Source organism: Sorex araneus, chromosome 4, assembly GCF_027595985.1.
Source record: "Sorex araneus isolate mSorAra2 chromosome 4, mSorAra2.pri, whole genome shotgun sequence".
Taxonomy (NCBI): Eukaryota; Metazoa; Chordata; class Mammalia; order Eulipotyphla; family Soricidae; genus Sorex; species Sorex araneus.
This window is the reverse complement of record NC_073305.1, coordinates 144,106,428-144,127,341: the sequence shown is the minus strand read 5'-3', so window position 1 is coordinate 144,127,341 and position 20,914 is coordinate 144,106,428. Positions and strand designations below refer to the sequence as shown.

General features: G+C 39.0%; 1 protein-coding gene across 1 annotated transcript in view; it reads right to left on the bottom strand.

Annotated features, from left to right (window-relative positions):
* Positions 1–20,914, bottom strand: part of SLC35F1 (solute carrier family 35 member F1) — a 481,371-nt gene that overhangs the window by 200,384 nt on the left and 260,073 nt on the right. The gene's annotated exons all lie outside the window — the stretch shown is intronic.

Genomic DNA, 20,914 nt, shown 5'->3' with positions numbered 1-20,914 from the left:
TTACATACCCTACTCTCCCTCTTTGCTTCTCGTCCTCATCCCCAGCACAAATAGTTCCATATTTTTGGATAGGACATAGAATTCTGAGCAGATATTGGTGATATTAAATAAACAAAACAAAAAATGAAACACACCCATCACATCTTGTTTATTGCATTTGTTTCCTGAAGAGAAAATGTAGTGGCAAATATAGTGGATATAGAGGCAAAGTACATAGGCCATAGAAGACTTTCTTGGTATTAATCCATACTGTATCAAGCTCTCCTTTGTTGCTTTATTTTAAGGTATTGATTCATGAGCAGCAAAGAGATATTTTTAGACATAGAAGTTTAAAATGGATATCTGTTGCTTTTATTTGTACTATGGTACCAAATAGAATGCAATGACCTATAAGACCTGTGGTAAGTCATGAAGAGTGGCTGTCAATATTTCTTCTTATTTTCCCCTCTGCATTCATACTGTCCTCCAGAAAAGAGATGGACATCTGTCTGTCCATTTCTAATTGATGAACTAGTCTCATGACTTGCTTTAGCCAACAGAATATAAAGGGAGGGACATCACACGACTTCTCAGTGCAACTCTTAAGAAGTTCTGTGGTGGGCAGAAATTTAGAACAGTGGAAAGGCACTCACTTTGCATGCAACCAACCTGGCTCACTCTGTAGTACCACATATGGCCTCCTGAGCACCACCAGGAGTGATCCCGGGGCACAGGAAGCTCTGAAGTTTCCATTTTTCTGTACTTTTAAGATACTTTTTCCACGTACAGAATCATGAGCAGAAGAATGAATATTGAGACTATGTGAAATGAGAGAGAAGTAGACAAATATCACCCAGTTTAGGTGTCAGTCCCATGGGTGAGGAGGATCTGAACTTCTCTGCCGCACAGTAGAGCTGTGTCCGCCTGAGCCACAAGGACCAAAGAGGAACCTGAGATGACTGCCCTATTGGGGAACTGTAAAAAATCATCAATGGCTGTTTCTGTTTTAGATCCTGAAGATGCAGGAGGTTGTTAGTAACCTGTAGCTCAAACAGGATCCTGAATGTCCTCCTTTTACTCTTACTAGCTTAGGAGCTTTACCTCCTTCTTCATCATATTACTCCTCCTTGAAGTAACTGCTCTGTATGTTTCAACAGAGAAACTTTCTAAGAGTGAATTCTGGGGGGTATGGTGCCGCCAGCAGGTCAACCTGTGCCTGCGGGGCAAGTGCATCAGCAGCCTGACGGTGCCTTCCGGCTTCCTGATACCCCCAAATTGCCACTGTGCCTATGGCCAGACCCCAACAACTTAAGACAAAGTTTACCAAGAAATTAAACGGCCAAAACTTAGGTTTGTGGGAGCCACACCCACAAACCACCTCCGGCTCAGCTATACAAGCTCATTTATTGGCCTTATTTCAAAGACCCATAGTTAATCTCGAAAGAAATCAAAAGTTAAAGTTAATCTCGGACCCGCACATGGCTGAACAGATCTCTCCAGGTCCAATATTGAGCCAATTTCACCAGGGCACCCAGGTGGAGCAGGTGCACTCTCCCCACCTACTCCAGATGGAAACCCAGTGACCAAGAGCTTTCACAAGCAAGACCCAGGTATGCAGATTCCAGAACTGAATCTCTAGGCTGTTCTCCCAGGGCCCCTGCCTACCCAGCAGACAGGCTGTCATGCCCACGATTTGCCTCCAGGCACCATCTTAGTGCACCAACAGCCTTGTCCCAGAGACTCCCAATTGAATCCAAAAATGGATTAGTGGCATACAGAGATGTCTCTGGAACCCAACAATTTATAATCTAGAAACTTACATTTAAAATCATGGCCCTGAGAGCTCTCATGATATTCAAAATGAGCAATGAAAAATAAATTATCTAGCATCTGCCCCTGGCAGGTAGGCTTGAATGGTGGTGGGAAATTTTGAGCAAAACATAATGCCCAAAATTAGAGTGAGAATATTGGGGAAATTGTCTGCCATAGAGACGGGGGGAAGACTAGGATGTGAAAGATGGAAAATATGCACTGGTGCAGGGATAGGAGTTTCATCATTGTATGGCTGAATCTCAAACATGAAAGTTTTGTAACTCTATTTCATGGTGATACAATTTAAAATACATATATATATATATATATACTGTAGAATTCATGCCCAATTCAATAAGATTAATCAATGGCTGTACTCCTACATTATTAAAAATAAAGAGTGAGTTCTGGCCTTTTATATTTCATTTTGCATGGCATTGGTTCCAGAATGCTTACTTTGCCATGTTGAGTCTAACTGTTATTCTCCTGTCAAGACTGGCTTATATATCATCCCCTTTGAAAAGTTATATCTTCCCTTTTTTCCCTAGGATGTACCATCTTTTTTTCTGTATTACTATACTGCAATTATTGCTTTTACACCTTTTTTTCCTCCTCTGCTATATTGTGAAGCTTGTATAATGTTGTTATTACATCTACAGCTAGATAATATCATTCAGGAGAAGAAAGTGGAGATATTGAAAGACAGTGTAGGGTAGGCTTACATAGCATTAGTTTGGTAAAATGCAGATGCCTAAACTGGAGAAAAGTAGAGATGAATAAAAACACCTAGAATTAATTCAAGGGTTTTACTGGTATTGGGTTTGCATTCTTGATTCAAATCTTGCAGTGCTCAGAAATCACTCTGGGTGTTTTCAGGAGACTATAGGATGCAAAATACATGCTTGATCTATTGGTCTACCTCTCCAGACTTAAAGACTTTTTTGCTGGCTAAATATGTGCCATATCCAATAATAAGAAATAATGTTAAAATATTTTTATCAATATTACTATAAATGAGAAAATACACTTTGTGTATGTTGAGCTTGAAATGCCAGATAAAATGATCCAATAATATCAGAAATGTGGAATCATAGTTGGATAGAAAATTCAACCAAGAGATATAGAGACTGCTATTATATATTTAAGAATGATAGCTAAAGTACTGGAAATGGATAAAATCACCAAGTGAAGGAGAACAAGAGAGAAACAATGAGTGTGCCTAGGAAACATGTTTGAGGATTCCCCAGTTTAGGGCAATAGGAGGAAGAAGAATTACACCACTGGAGTGCAAATTGTTAGAAGGTTTAGGGGAAAACCAGATAGTTCATGATGCCAGAGAACTTAAGGACTTTCATGCATGGGTAGCTGAAATACTAACTGGTGCTCAGAAGTCTAGGAGAATGAGAAATGGTGTGAGATTATTTGAAGTCCCTGCCACCCTTTGAAATATCAGGGTGTTTTTATTGTTTGTTTTTTGGGATCATGCCGGTGATGCACAGAGTTCACTCTTGGCTCATGCACTCAGGAGTTACTCCTGGCAGTGCTTGGAGGACCATATGGGATGCTGGGAATCGAACCTGGGTCGGCCATGTAAAGGGCAAATGCCCTACCCACCGTGCTATTTATTGCTCCAGGCCCGAAATATCAGCTTTGATTGAGTAGAGAGTTATTAGAGTGATACTGGTGTCATGGAAACAAAGGAAACAGAAGTACTCATGGACAGGAAATAGTGAGAAATTCAAGTGTTGAATTTGGAAAATTTTGAAGAATTTAAAGAGACCTTTAAAGAAATTACCTCATAACACAATAATAATGATAGACATTAACATGTAAAATGACTTAAAATTAATTTAGGGTGAATTCATGACTAGGTTTTTATTGGATTGCTTTTGATCATTTTTATTCTTAAGTGGAAGAGAAATGGGAAGAGTCCCACAACCAGAGAGTTGTCCCTGATGCTGAGTAAGCCCCCACTGGAGAATGCTGTTTATGGAATGTGTCTTCTTGAGAAAAGAAGGTTGAAAATGATTTCTATGATACAATAATTCCTACAGCTACTAAGATCATAAAATATTACCTAAAGCCTTGACAAATTCCTGTGCTTTTCCTGAACAAAAGCAGGTAAGCAAAAATGATATATTACTTATATTAGAGAACATAATTTCAGATCTTCTGATGACCATGTGTCAATATACTGTAAAACAGCCTTCTGAATGCCAGGTACTGCACATACAAAGATGAATTATGGCACAATTCTTGACATTGGGGTGCTACTAAAGCAAGATACTAAAGCTGGTTCTTAAAAATGTACTGAACTTCTATACAATGGAATATAATACAGCTATCAGAAAAAAATCAAGTCATGAAATTCGCTTATAAATGGATGGAAATGGAGAGTATCATGCTAAATGAAATAAGTCAGAAGGAGAGGACATAGAATAACTGCACTTATTTGTGGGATATATAAAAAAGAAATAAGCAAAACATAGTAAGAGGCTAACACCCAAGGTCAGGACTAATGGTCCGAGGTTGGAAGCCTACTTCAAATGCTGGAGGATAGGGAGGTTGGGACATTGGGACATGGATGGGACCGTTATGACAATAATGGTTGGAATGGGTTGCTCCGGATTGGAGATGTGTACTGAAAGTGGGCAAACTACAAAATATGATGGTTTCTCATTATCTGTATAGCAAACAATAATGCCCAAAAGGAGAAGAGAGAGATAGAGACAGAGACAGAGAAAGAGACAGAGACAGAGAGAAGAAAGTGCCTGCTATAGAGATGTGGGGGTTGGTGGAAGGGATAGGAGGGGGTATTAGTGGTAGAAATGTACACTGGGGGTTGGAATTGTAACACTTTATGATTGAAAATCATGAAAGCTTTGTAACTATCTCATGGTGACATAGTAATTCAATACCAAAAAATAAATAATTTTTAATGAACTGAAAAATAAAACCAACTAAGATAAAAGAATAATTCTTGATTAATAAATTCTTATGATGTCAAGTATTGGATATAGTCTAAATATACTGTTACTTATACACAATCCTCAAAATAACCTTATAAGGCAGATATTTTTATTTCTCCAGCTTATAAATAAATTCATGTTTACAGAGGCTAAGCAGGAAGCTCAAGGTCACAAAAGTAATAAAACTTTGTATGGAAACTAGATATGACTCTAAATTCTATCCTTTTAATAACTATGCTACACCATCATTATGCTGCAAAAAATACATTTTTCTTTCCCGCAAAAGACACAGAACACGGTTCTAGAAGATTTAGTGACTGGTTCCAGCAATATTGTAGTATAGGTTGGGACAAACAAAGGTTAAGGAAACACTAACTGATGAAAATCCACAACCAAGACAACGATAATGTATGCCTTTCAAAAAGAGGTCAGTGCATGCCTATTCTTGTTCCTTTAGTGCAGTAAAAAGGCAAATTTGCTATGTTCAATTTCTGCTTTTAATTAGTGTTCATGTCATTCAACTGCTGCTGGTATGATTTGATAGAAAATGCAAATTGCGGTTTACTGGTCATGCTAATAAACATGGCTTGTAAAACAGGAAGATATGGCACTTTTTTTTTCCTGATAAGTTCATAGGTCCTTTCCCCATTTCAAAAGTGTAGACACTGTAGTCATTACAGTCTGTGCACCAAAGCAATTAATAGAGTCACCAAACCTTAGTATTTAAAGAAAAATACAAACTTAGAGATGGACAGTTAATTCCACCTCTCTTCTTCCCCCCGACTCCATCTTTCCCTCCTTGAATTCCCACCTTTTCCTTTATTGCCCCAAATTATCTGGGTGTTTTGATTCATAAATGGTCTCCTCAGCACTTTCTGTCTTAGGATCTTTGAGTTCATTATAGATGCTCCCCTTGACCACTTTTTATTCATTGAGACTGAATTATGTGTCCTCATCGATACATATGCCGCTCTCTATATTAATATTCACCATATGCTTTAATTCATGAGCTCCCGAAAAGAAATACATACTCAATAAACATAGAATTAATAAAAAATAAAATTAATAAAATAGAATGAAAGAGAGGTATGTGGCTCATAAGTGCAGCATATGCCTGACCTATGTAAGGAGCTCAATATGATCCTTGACATAGGATCAAATTGGATGAAAAAAAGATCTAATGTATGAGCGAACCAACATTTATAAAGGTACAATCCTAGGTATATAAAAGAAGTTATCTTAAAAAACCTTTAGCTCTGAAAGACAAAAATCATCTTGCTTTCACTCTGTTTCATCTGCTAGTTAGACACTAAGATTAATACACCATTTTCTGCTGCATTTCTCTGACCAAGCCTGGTAAGGTGCTGTCTTGCAAAAACACTAAATATGGTAGGGGGTGGAATTCTTGAATTCTTTACAGGGAGCTATTTGATAGTCATGTAGTATATATAATAGCATACCAGATGCATTCTAACACAGGACACACAGTTCCTATAATTTTAGTAGCAGAAATGGAGAAGAGACTCTGATACACATTTTCATCATTGTTTGTGCATTTAAAAGGACATCCTCTCTACTTTAAATTCAGAATGACTAGACAATGAAATATGCATGAGTCTCAGAAAAAAAACATCATGGCTAGAAGCTGAATATTATAACAGCATTTGTATTCATAAAGACTGACATTAACTATTACCAGTAGTACTTTGCTTTGTTAAAGTAATAAACTTAGAGTTCTGTGACTAAACTTGTTCCTCAAAATAGATGTTCAAAATCGATATAAAAATACAACATAGCTTCTTGCTTTCTTCTTTTAGTTAATATAAAAAATTTTATATAAAAGATACAAAAGTATTCAATATAGTATTACTTCATCATATACTTTGCAATTCTGTGATATGAGAGTGAAGAAATAAAGTCACCATTCTGAAGGTGGAACATACCAGCCATTGTGTGGAGACATCTTCAGTCTGCTAATTATTTTCACTCAAGTCATGTCAGGTCTAAGATAGCATCTTCAATTCAAATAGGCATCAATGAGTCACATTGACTTGACTGTGAAATAAATACCACCAACTACTATGTGATCAACTACATCCTTTGACAAGATTGTTGTTTTCAAAAGTTAGACCACTGACTTGAGGATCTTTGCCAAAAGGTGCTTCCTTCTTTCTTTATAATTTAATTAAAACACTATGATTTTACAATTATTCAAAGTTGAGTTTTAGACACACTATATTCCAGCACCAATCATAAGACCGGTGTCCACTTCCCTCCACCACAATTTCTAAGTAAATCACATTTGTATTAACCAGATATCTGCAAAAAGCAAAAAGAACCAGGGGCGCACTCGGGAGGCATGGCTAAAGACCTTTACAAAGAAAACTTCAAAACGCTACTCCATGAAATCAAAGAGGACATGAGGAAATGGAAACATATACCCTGCTCGTGGATAGGGAGAATCAATGTTGTCAAAATGGCAATACTCCCTAAAGCATTATACAGATTCAATGCGATCCCTATAAGTATACCCATGACATTCTTCAAAGAAATGGATCAAGCAATCCTAAAATTCATATGGAATAACAAACGTCCAAGGATAGCTAAAACAATTCTTGGGAAAAAGATGATGGGAGGCATCACCCTCCCCAACCTCAATCTTTACTACAAAGCAGTAACAATTAAAACAGCATGGTACTGGAACAAAGGCAGAGCCGTAGACCAATGGAACAGGGTGGAATATCCCTACACACAACCCCAAATGTATGATCATCTAATCTTTGATAAGGGAGCAAGAGATGTGAAGTGGAGCAAGGAAAGCCTCTTTAACAAATGGTGCTGGCACAACTGGACAACCACATGCAAAAAAATGGGTTTAGACCTTGACCTGACACCATGCACAAAAGTCAGATCAAAATGGATTAAAGACCTCAACATTAGACCACAAACCATAAGGTACATTGAAGACAAGGTCGGCGAAACCCTCCACGATATTGAAGATAAAGGTATCTTCAAAGGTGACACGGAACTAAGCAATCTAGTAAAAACAGAGATCAACAAATGGGACTACATTAAACTAAAAAGCTTCTGCACCGCAAGAGATACAGTGACCAGAATACAAAGACTATCCACAGAATGGGAAAGGATATTTACACAATACCCATCAGATAAGGGGTTGATATCAATGGTATATAAAGCACTGGTTGAACTCTACAAGAAGAAAACATCCAACCCCATCAAAAAATGGGGCAAAGAAATGAACAGAAACTTTACCAAGGAAGAAATATGAATGGCCAAAAGGCACATGAAAAAGTGCTCTGCATCACTAATCATCAGAGAGATGCAGATCAAAACAACCATGAGATACCACCTCACACCACAGAGACTGGCACACATCCAAAAGAACAAAAGCAACCGCTGTTGGAGAGGATGTGGGGAGAAAGGGACCCTTCTACACTGCTGGTGGGAATGCCGACTGGTTCAGCCCTTCTGGAAAACAGTATGGACGATTCTCAGAAAACTAGAGGTTGAGCTCCCATTTGACCCAGCAATACCACTGCTGGGAATATATCCCAGAGAGGCAAAAAAGTACAATCGAAACAACATCTGCACATGTATGTTCATCGCAGCACTGTTTACAATAGCCAGAATCTGGAAAAAACCCGAATGCCCCAAAACGGATGACTGGTTGAGGAAACTTTGGTACATCTATACAATGGAATACTATGCAGCTGTTAGAAAAAAGGAAGTCAAGAATTTTGTAGTTAAGTGGATAGGCATGAAAAGTTTCATGCTGAGTGAAATGAGTCAGAAAGAGAGAGACAGACATAGAAAGACTGCACTCATCTATGGTATATAGAATATCAGAGTGGGAGACTAATACCCAAGAACCATAGAAATAAGTACCAGGAGGTTGACCCCATGGCTTCGCGGCTGGCCTCACGTTCCGGGGAAAGGGCAACTCAGAGAAGCGATCACCAACTACATTGTAGTTGAAGGCCATGTGGGGGAAGGGAGTTGCGGGCTGAATGAGGGCTAGAGACTGAGCACAGCGGCCACTCAACACCTTTATTGCAAACCACAACAGCTAATTAGAGAGAGAGAACAGAAGGGAATGCCCTGCCACAGTGGCAGGGTGGGGTGGGGGGGATGGGATTGGGGAGGGTGGGAGGGACGCCGGGTTTACGGGTGGTGGAGAATGGGCACTGGTGAAGGGATGGGTTCCCGAACTTTGTATGAGGGAAGTATAAGCACAAAAGTGTATAAATCTGTAACTGTACCCTCACGGTGATTCTCTAATTAAAAATAAATAAATTATAAAAAAAAAAAAGCAAAAAGAAAATGCCATCTTCAGAGATTTTTGCATTAACTGGAATTTCCTTACCTCAGATTTCACAGTCATGGAATTGAATGTGTTCTTTAGCTTCATGGCACTGAGGTTCAGTGTGTTAGTTTTTCTGTTTGTTTAGAGGAAATTGTGCAGGGATGTGTGATACGGGCACACCCGGCCACCGGGTGCTTGAAAAACAGGGACCCCAGATCTGGACCCATACATAAGCGCGCCCACACTGCGGACCCCGGTCTGCCAGGCCAGCCTAGCGGCCTGTGACTCTCCCAGCATCTTCCCACCTGACCTGCCCAGACAAAGGCGGCGGTGGCCTCTGAAGAAGTCATAGCAACTAGAAGGAGTTTAGAAGGAAGTCACCATTAGTGAGAAAGCTGAGGAGGAAGCGAGGGACCTCGGGAACGCAACTTCCTTCCTGCTGGTGCTGCCTGGCTTAGGCAAAGGAGATGTGGAAAACTTTTAAAATCCCGGAGGCTGGGAGTGCGGGGGCCTGAGGCCTTGGTTTGAATTCCACTGAGTTCAATGACCTGACCAGCATGTGGGAACCCAGAACTGGGAACCGAGCCTGGTCTTTTTCTTTTCTCCACCGTCGATTCTGAGATCATTGTGACCTCTCATGCACCAGCGAGTTGTAAATGCAGATCACAGGCCCCCTGCACGCAGTTTCCTCACCCCCGCCCGCCCCAGCAAGATCCAGACATTGAGACAGTGTGAGAAGAGCATTTCCAACACTTTGGTTGCTTGCTCATGGGTGCTTCAGAGCTTCTCCCCACTCTCCTCCCTGACCACTGTTTGGTTGTCTCTTGGGAGTGGGAGGGTGGGTGCTTTAGCTGCTCCCAGCTCTGTGCTGAGGGTACCCTGTTGGTGTGGGGTCAACTGCTTGCAAGGCAAGCACCTTGACCCCTGTGCTATCTGACTGGCCCCACATTTTGTTTTTTTTAAGAATATTTTAGCAGTGTGGGGGGGCTTAGGGTGGGGGGACTAGGGGCGTGGGGGGGTTAGGGGTGTGAGGGGGCGGGGTGGAGCTACACTGGGATTCTTGGTGGTGGAATATGAGCACTGGTGAAGGGATGGGTATTCGAGCATTGTACAACTGAGATTATACAAAAGTCTGAAAACTTTGTAACTTTCCACATGGTGACTCAATAAAAAATTTAAAAAAATAAGAATATTTCAGCAGAGCCTGGCAAGCTCTCCGTGGCGGATTTGATACGCCAAATACAGTAACAATAACGGGTCTCATTCCCCTGATCCTGAAAGAGCCTCCAATACGGCACCGTTTGGAAGGACAAGTAAAAAGAGGCTGCTAAAATCTCAGGGCTGGGATGAATGGAGATGTTACTGGCACCTGCAAATTGGTGAAAAACGGGATGACAGTGATACAGGGATAGAGGAAACGGAATCAGCAGTAAAGAATTCCTGCTAAAGTGACCACTTTTTGGGTGTGTCTATCAAATTTATGCTAAGAATAGGAGACATTAAAAACCCTGCGCTGAGGTAGTGAGTCATAGACGTGTGTGTATGTGTGTGTGTGTGTGTGTGTGTGTGTGTCTTTCTATTGAAGACTGAAAATGGAAAATGTCCCTAATGGGAATTAGGAAGGTCCTGGCTCTTCAATTCTACAAATTAAGCTCTAGGGTTACTGGAAGTTTCTAATTTGTGCTTGAGTCACTGGTGAATGTAAGACACCATCTTATGCTTCCCTCCAAATCCTTCTGTTTTCAAGGTAATGTTAAGATTTCTGGTCACTTACTTTAGATCTAGAGGTGGCTGTCATGTCTAGTTCTACATATAGTACAGTCTATAATATTTGGACATAGCCTCATGATCACATGCCACATAGATATGCTGTGCATCTATGCCTTCTTTCCTAGGGACTCAGGTTGATGCTGAGCACTAGAGTGTGAGGGCCTGTTTGGTACTTACTCAGCTAGTGGAAAGTACAGGGAATATTGTATTGGTGAATAGGACCCTATAACAAACATAAAATTTCCATTTTTCCTCTTCTAGAAAGACTGTCCTGAGAAATCACACTTCTACAGGCTCTCTAAAGATGGTCCCATTTCACAGGCTAATTGGTTGTGTACTTTGTGTGGTTATGTTGTTTTTGCCTCTCCCCTACTTTGCTTTTATCCCTAAGATTGCAGTTCCTAATTTGTAGCATAAACCATATTTCCTGGGGAAATTCAGACTAATACCATAAATCTAATCCTTCTCTGTGCTCCATAATTCTTATAGCATAACCTAGCACTGTCATCCCGTGTTCATCAATTTGCTCAAGTGGGCACCAGTAGCATCTCCATTGTGAGACTTGTTGTTACTGTTTTTGGCATATCGAATATGCCATGGGTAGTTTGCCAGGCTCTGCCGTGTGGGCGGGATACTCTCGGCAGCTTGCTGGAATTATTATTTATTTTAAGAATTTAATTTAAGAATTTAAATTTAATTTAATTTAATTTAATTGCTTTTTGGGGTCATGCCTGGTGATTCTCAGGGGTTAATTCTGGCCCTGTACTCAGGAATTACTCCTGGAGGTGCTCGGAGACTATACAGGATGTTGGGGATTGAGCACTGGTCAACCTCATGCAAAGCAAACACCCTCCCTGCTGGACTATGGTTCCAGCTCCTCTTAGTTATTTTTAGAAAACACTGATATGTAATTATCAACTCTTAAAATCTGTTTCCTCAATCTTAAATTCTATTCCTATTGTGTATTTGACTAAACTTTTTGGTAACTGAGTAATCAGCATTATTTACTCATTTATTTAAGTGTAAGCACTATGGGTTTTGGGATTAGACAAAGAGAAAAAAATTTAGTGGTATTTCTAAGTCTGCTGGTATAAATAATAAGAAAGGAATGTTTGACTCCTGCATCTAATAACTCAAAGAGGCAGAGAACATAAATAAGCAAACATATATAGGAAAACATCTCTGTTCTCTATATAAATTTATATAAACATGCTAGAAGCTATTGGAAAATTTTCAGTTCTGATAATTAGGCAAAAGATATCTGAAAATGTTATGAAAATATAACAAAACACAGTTTCAAGTCTCTCTCTTCTTCCTTCCTTTCTTCCTTTGATAATTTTTGTATTATCTTGTCTTAGCTTTTATATAAAAGTCATTCTTAAGTAAAAGCCAATTCTCAGTGAAGTTTAATAACTAAGATGATATATATATGATTGATAATTAAATACTTTAACCTGACCCACATAAACCAGGTGAGTGATGGGCCTCCCATGAACCCCCTTTGAGAACAGAACAATCATTCCTCTCTCAAAGAATTTTTTATACCTTCAAAGAACCAATCAATAAAGACCACATATAACATGATTTCACTTATACAAAATGTTGAGAATAAAACTGCAAATAAATGGAGATAAGAAGTCAACATCTGATTGTTTAAAGACAGTGGAATGTGGAAACAGAAAAGTGACAGTTAAGGTGGTGTTACACAGGTGATGAAATATTCTAAAGGTGACTATGATATTTGTTTCATATAATTGTAAGTCACATACTAAGATACTAAGGTACATTGAATTATACCCTTTAAATGAATGAACTGTATAGTATGTGAGTCCTACCTCAACTACTTAATAAAAAGTAAAAAGGAAGGAAGAAAGAAATAAAAGAGCAAAGGAAAATATAAAGAAAAATAAAATTATAGGGCAGTTGAAAATTTGGGGCTGGGTATAGAGCATAGGGTTTGAGGTGCTTGCCTTGCATGCAGCCAACTCTGATTAGATTCCTGCATCACGTATGTTTCCCTGAGCACTACTAGGAATGATCCCTGAGCATATAGACAGAAGTAAGCCTTGAGCACAATTGGGTGTTGCTACCCCAAACAAGCAACACAGCAGTTTGACCACCAGATCTTTAAATGAAGTGACTGTGCCAGAGTTAGTTTAGACATTAAAAATTAGTCAAGCTGTGATGGCCACTCAATACCCCTATTGCAAACCACAACACCCAAAAGGAGAGAGAGAGAACAAATTGGAATGCCCTGCCACAGAGGTGGGGTGGGGTGAGGGGGATGGGATTGGGGGGTGGGAGGGATACTGGGTTCATTTGTGGTGGAGAATTTACACTGGTGGAGGGATGGGCTCTCGAATATTGCATGAGGGAAAAACAAGCATGAAAATGTGTGAATCTGTAACTATACCCTCACTATGACTCACTAATTAAAAAATAAAATAAAATAAAATAATTTTTAAAAATAAAAAAAAAATTAGTCAAGCTGGAGCAGAGAGATACTTCAACAGGTTGGGCACATTCCTGGCTCCACATGGTCTCCTAAGTACCACCAAAGTGAACCCCAAGCACTGTGCTGGAATTTGCTCCTGACCAAGACTGGGTGTGACCTCCCAAAGCAAAACAAAGCAAACTAGAAAAGCTTCATCACATTCTTAGTTTTGCTGTATATAAAGTACAGGATTTTTTCCCTTTCATATAGTGAAAGGGAAATAGTGATTTTTTTTTTCTTTCTGGGTCCCAGGAAGAGGAAACCAGAAAGAAAATCTTCAGAAATTGATTTATGATGATGATCCTGACAGGGCTAGAGACACTCTTCTATAAAATGGAGATGATGATATATGTCTCACAGGACCTAGTCAGGAGGACTAAAAGAGAGTATAGACAAACTGTCTTTACAGTAACTGGCTCATTGCAAATGCTCAAAATAAAACTGCTTACTATTTTTCAGTTTAGAACACTTTGTAAGTACCAACACCAACACCTTTACTGGTTATCCCTATAATTACAAAGATACATGTAGAAAAAAATGATAGAAAATATTTTTTAGATACTAGTCCAGATTTACTTCCCCAAATTTGAATTAATATATTTAGTCTCAGTTTATAAAGTTTAATGATTCCTGATCTTCAGAAATTGGGGAAAGCAAAAAAGACACAAGGGATGCTTATGAGTTTCATTTGCCGTGACTATTATGAAACTAGCAGAAACTAGTTTTAAATAGTAATTTCTGACTTGAGCTTTCACGCTTACTAACATCTTCTTAGTAGAAAAAGGTGATGACATGTTTTGTGTTGACTGTTTTGCTGTTTTCTTTATGCACTTTTAAATGACTAAGACACTTTGCATTACAAAATGCTTTTAACTTTGCATTTTGAATTATGTTAGTGAACCCTGAGGCCAAATGGCAAACATTTAACTTTCAAGTCTATTGAATAAATGAAAAACAAGGAAACTATATAAGTGTGTTGGTGACTCACCTCTTTTCAAATTAAAGCCAATGTCAAATTCTATTATTTTATCACATATTTACCAAATCTGTACATGAACTGCAGTGCATTTGAAGTATAGAGCAAATTGGAAAAATTAGAATCCACTAAGTGCTGAACTTTCCAACACATAATTAAAACCTTCTTGAAAAATGTATAATCAACTAAGATAATCAATTATGCCTTTTACTTGGAAGAACATTCAGAAAACTTAATAAAAGTAAACAGGGAAGTCATGCCTCATTTTCGATGACAATATATCTAGCTTTTGCTTTCAAGTAATAAAAGGAGGCTGGCTGACACTTTTCATTAACATCCTTTGTGTCAAAAGATGACTCCAATTGCCTCATTACAAGGATGTAACAATAAAGGAGCAGTTTTATCCATGGACCTCTAATAGACTGCACCTTGAAAAACAACTCAAAATCATATCAAAATCCAACTTGTATCACCTGGGCTAGACAAAATTTACTTTAGAGAAAAGGATCTTCCATAAAAATTAAAAATCTGATATTTATCATAATCAACTGCTAAAATAATGCAAAGAAATTAGGTCTGTGGAAACTTCTAAACTTCATGTAGAAATGATGTAGCTAAAGAAAAAAAATCTATTATTGAGACTCCCATTTTAGAGTTAAAAGAGGAAGATGATCAGAGGATTGGCATGTCTTATAAGATATCCCACATAATGTTTTAGTTGCCTTTAAGATGGAAGATGACAGGATAGACTAATGGGAGAGGAATACTGAACCAGGGACAAGTTTTTTCTAATTAATTAAGCTTTTGAAATGGGCCGTCCCCCTCTGATGCTCAGCCCAGCCACACAAGCCTGATGGCATGCTGCTCCAGCCTGTTTGTGCCTGAAACCATGCAGTGCTTAGGACCAAGAGTCTGAATATACTGGAATGTGCTCCACTTGGGCTGGAGGGATAGCGTAGCGGTAAGGCAGTTGCCTTTCACTCGCCTGACCCGTGTTTGATTCCTCCGCCCCTCTTGGAGAGCCTGGCAAGCTACCCAGAGTATCACGCCCGCAAGGCAGAGCCTGGCAAACTACCCGTGGCATATTGGATATGCCAAAACCAGTAACAATAAGTCTCTCAATGAGAGATATCACTGGTGCTTGCTCAAACAAATTGATGAACAACGGATGACAGTGCTCCACTTAAGCTAACTCCCTGGCTCCTCTAAAGAATATTTTTAAAGACTTGACTTGGTTTGAATGGTTAGTAGAAAAGGTAAAATATAGAAAATTAAACTTGCAGGAATTTTTTTTGGGGGGGTTGGTATGGTTTAGCTTGGTTTGTTTTGGAGCCACACCCGGTAGTGCCCAGGGACCACTTTCTGGTGGTGCGAGGGGAACCACAGAGAGCCAGGGATCAAACCCAAGTCTTACAAATATAAAGCCTGAACTCCAACCTTTTAAGTTAACTCCCTGGCCCAAAATTGGTGAAGTTTTTAAAATATGCATCAGATTGGTTCATGAGGTTCAAAATGTTCCAACTTTTAAGAAAGCTACCAAGACTGATGTAAGCAAGTATAAAGGGAAGTGCCCATGGCAATGGAATTCCTAGCATGTAAAAAAATCAACAGCCCAATGCTGCAAAGAGCACACCTTGTTAGCTCAGGCATGATAAGACTTTCACAGACTGCCAGAGACAGAGAGAAGGCTGGACCCTCTCTCTGAGAGAGCTCCAGCAGGGACAAAAGACCAGGAGAGGGGTTTCTAAGAAGACCATCAATCACTCCCAATTCTAAATTCTTGGCGACCTCCCTAGCAAGAGACTTTTATCTCAGTAGAAGCCTCAAGAGGGGGCAGTTTGGGAAAACCCTATAAAAGCCACCTTGAACAAAGAATGGACCCACATATGCTGCCCGAGCTCATGTGCTGCTGGTGTCCATATGGCCGAGTACATGTGGCACCCACATCTCTGCTCCGGAGATGTGTACTTTCATGTTTTCCTGTCTAATGCTGGGGGCGTGGGGGTGTCTGCCTTTGAAGAAGCCTATGTTCTCTCTTGAGCTTGCTACTCTCCACTCTCACCTATACCCGCTCCTTACCCTTCTTATAATCCTTAAAAAAAATATCCGTTTTACTTCACTGCTTGTCTACTGCTGAAATTCTTTTCTGCAAGACAAGAACCCCAAAGCACTGGTTAAGGCCTAGGACTGACTTTCCTATCCTGCAAAGAGCAAATCCTCCTCCAACCTGAGTGCATGGCACTCAGAGAAATTGGGTGGTGGGGATCAACTCCCATATCTAGAAGGCCAAGTGGATGTCAGGTGTGGCTGACGGAGTTCTGGCCTTATGCTGAGCAGGGGCTCATCACAGACTTTATCAGTCCTGATCTTCCTGGCCGGTCCTGAGGTGGCAGAGGTGGATTGGGAAAGAGTGATCATCTCTCTCTCTCTCCTCTCTAGCTCATATAAATCACCAGTGGGGCCCACTGACTTCAAGACCAGACCGGAGAAATAATGCAGCAGGTAGTGTCTTTGCCTTGCATGCTGTTAATCATCAGCATCCCCTGTGGTCCTTGGAACACTGCCAGGAATAAGCCTTGATCACCACTGGTGTGGACGTTCCCAAAACAAAAAGCAAAAAAGAATGCATGCCAAACAAAAATATCAGGTAAATTTCAAACTAAGGGAACAACATTATTAAATTCACGTTTCATGTAAAGGAGATTAACTTGTTCTATAAATGGAGCCACGGCAGAGGCTTACAACTGAAAATCAGCCTCCAGCCCTCAAGCTGTGGGAACCCACTGACACTTTATTTTTTTAAGAACAAAGAAGGGGGAAAAAAAAAAGAAGGACCACTTCAGTGAGCATAAAATGTATGCTCAGCATCCAATTTGAGCTAACTGTGAAGTGGTAATCTGTTAACACAATAAGGCACACTCTGATATACCTTGCTTGGTGGAACCTAGTTCCTGAGTTAGCAGGGATGAGACGTGAGATGCCTTCCTAAATTTCACCCGGACTTCAAGCTAAACTGCCAGGGAAAGAAATATTACCTACCAGGATACCACCCAAACCATTTACAAACCACCTTTTTCTTCCTTTTTTTTTTAAAAATGCCAAGACGTTGATAAATCTGCGTAGCTAGACCTTTCACACTTATTACCTAGTCACCTATCTCAGTGAGTTGTTACAACAGTGCTTCCAAATGATCCAAGGGTACAGAGGTCCAATATGTAGCAAATATCAAAGAAAAAGAAAATTAAATTATCTTTAATTTTAAAAAAATTAATTAACTCAATGAACTTTTCAAAAAGATTCACTAAACTACAACAAACTTTGAGAGTTAAAACACATTGCATTTTAAAACACAATATTTCCTTACCACCCTCCACAACCCCAAAACTCCCTAAGTTCTTGGAACCATGTCATGCTACTTCTGTGCAACAGGTGAATAATGCTGTGTGGTGGCTAAGGATAATATGGAGCGCTGTGACTTTTAACAGCATCCTGAGAAAATCAAGAGAACATCAGACTCATCTTCTACTTGTATATGACTCAGCAACAATTTAGGCTCAAGAATATATGGGGGAAAGACAGTTCTTATTTCAAAGTTCCCTTTGTAAACTAGCACAGAAACATAAAGCTTGGAAGGTTTCTGCTGCTTCAAGTGATCATATCAACCAACAAACCAAAAGGCAGTTCCATTATTGGAAAATGTATTATCAAGTCAACATTCTCCCCTTGGAGCTTAAGTAGTACCAATATGATTTCAGCTGTTTGAGGACTGTGCTACTAAGATAAATTATATCTTTTGTAGCATATCTACTCTTTAACAGAAAAAATAAATTCCTGACACTATTTGGAATTATCCCTGAAGTAGAGTTTCAAACTCCATACTTGGTTCTCTTTATACTTGGATTTTTTTTTGTTTTGATTTAGGGGGGTATCCTGGTGATGCTAGGTGCTACTTACAGCTCAGTATCAGTACTCAGGGTCATTCCCAGCAGTTCCCAGGGACCATTCAGCACTGGGAATTGAATCCAGGGCTCCTGAATGCAAAGAACACACTCACCCACCCCCTTTTTTTTTAAACCTCCAACCCTGTTTTATTGACAAAAATTGACAAAAAAATTTGTATGTATTTAGCTTGTATGATATGATCATTTTAAGGTACCCACAGCAATTACTTAAGTATGCACTCTTACATATGGCTGTAATTAATTTAATTCACATATATTCATAACCATACCTAGGTACTCTATGTGTGTGCAGTGATTAAAATGTAAGATTTATTCTTGACCATTTCAGGTATCACTGCACTATTAATTATAATTCCATGTGGACATTATAGCCCAGAATGTACTCATCCTGCAACTTTTATTTTAAACAAAGAAAGTTTTGCCTCTGCAACCAACATCTCTATGTTTCCCATGATCCATGAGCTCTCACTTTGTCCAAGGCAAGCACCATCCAAACACAGTTCTACATTCTAGTTCTGTACGCTCAATGCTTTATTTATTTTTAGATCTCACGTACAAATGAGTCATAAAGTATGTGCCTTACTCTCTCTAATTTATTTCACTTAACACAATGTCCTCAAGCTTCATTCTTACTGTCATAAATGGAAAAACTTTTCCTTGTTGATGGCTCCATAATATATCACTTCTTTATCCCTTCAACCACAGACACTTGGTTGTTTCCATACTATTGTAGATATCACAATGAGCCTTGTAGTTCAGATTTATCTTCAATATACTGATATCATTTACCCTGGACATATAAACCCTAAAGTAAAATTATTAAACTGTATGGTAGTTCTGGTTTTTATTTTTACAAGAACCTCAGTACTCTCAGGTTTTCTTTCCAGTAACAGTAACAACAGTTCCCTTTTCTCCACATCATTGCCAACACATGGTCTCTCTTGTATTTTGCTTTTTTTTTGGGGGTCACACCCAAAAAATGCACAGGGGTTATTCCTGGCTCTGCACTCAGGAATCACCCCTAGCGATGCTCAGGGGACCATATGGGATGCTGGGAATCGAACCCGGGTCAGCCGAGTGCAAGGCAAACGCCCTACCCACTGTGCTATCACTCCAGCCCCTCTCTTGTATTTTGATAACACATATCCTAACAGGTTTAGGGCAATATGTCATCATGCTTTTGATATGTAATTCCTAAAGATTAGTGATATTAAGCACTTTTCATATACCTACTTTTCTACTTATATGTATTTTGGAAAAAAATTCTATTCAGGAACTTTACTCATCTAAAAGAAAGATGGTTGTTGTTTTTCTTGCTAACTTGCATGAGCCTTGCAATTTTTGGATGGAGATTAGTCCCTTTTATCAGCTATATGATCGCAAGTATGTTCTTTCTATTTGTATTTGGTCTTTCATTTTGTTTCTTTTGTTATGCAGAATCTTTTTGTTGTTTAATATAGTTTCTTTTGTTAATTAACTTTGTGTGTGGAGGGGAGGTGCATGTGTTTGCTTTGGGATTCTATGGCTTTGGATTAACCCTTTCAGGTCTGGAGATTTTCTTTCAGTTAGGGGGTCACACCTAGCTGTGCTCAAGGTTACTCCATCATTCCTGGCAGTTCTTGGGAGACCATGTGTGCTGCTGTGTATCCAACCCAGCTCAGCAGCATGCAAGGCATCAACTAACCCACTCTTTAATCTCTGTGGCCCTAACACCTTTTGTGGATGTATTTCAAAATTGATATTAAAGGGCCTATTTCACCAGTGTATACATTCCCAGAGAATAATTCAAATGAGTCATGCATGGCATGCATACTGATATACAAATTTAGTTTTCCTTTCAGTTACTAAGGACCAGTTAGCTTATGCAAGGAAACGACTATCTTCAGTAGAATACTGTAGAGCCAAATAATGTCACTACACCTTTAAAATAAATACAGCAAATAAATGCATCTAGGTGCAGCATGTAAAACGGTGTATGCATTCTGCAAAAATTAATTAAATTCTAATTAAATTACTTGGAGCAAGATAAATTAGATTATTTTTAAAGCAATTTTTAGATAAATGTAATGAAGTTCCATGAATGAAAAAGGCAGACTGGATTTGGCTTAATGACTTGGTGACTGATACCTATTCTTGGAGTGAATAAGAGGTCAGGCTGACCTTGGGTCATTTCTCCCTTGATGTTTGTTACATTAACCTTAGATAATCTAGTTTCAAATGGACTAGAATTTACTTTATGTTGTTAGTAATTTATTTGGGCATTTATTTAGGTGGCTTTCCACCTGTCATTTATTTCTTTAAGTTTCCTTTTAGTTTTTGAATTATCTAGTATAGAACAATTTTTTATTAATTTTTTTAAAAAAACATAGGAATTAAACAAATGTTCCTCTTGATTCTGGAATCTCATGGAGAGAATTATTCAGGGAGGAAAAGCAGACATTAGGTCAGAGAAGAATCAAGTTGGAGAAAGATGTCCTATGATCAGGATAGGTTCTTCTTTAAATGTTTTTTATTTAGATATCTTTGATTTATATTGTTGTTAATAATGGATTTTTCAGTCACACAATGTTCCTACCTCCACTCTACTTCCAAGTTCCCATCCCTTTACCACTTACCCTAGATTTCAAC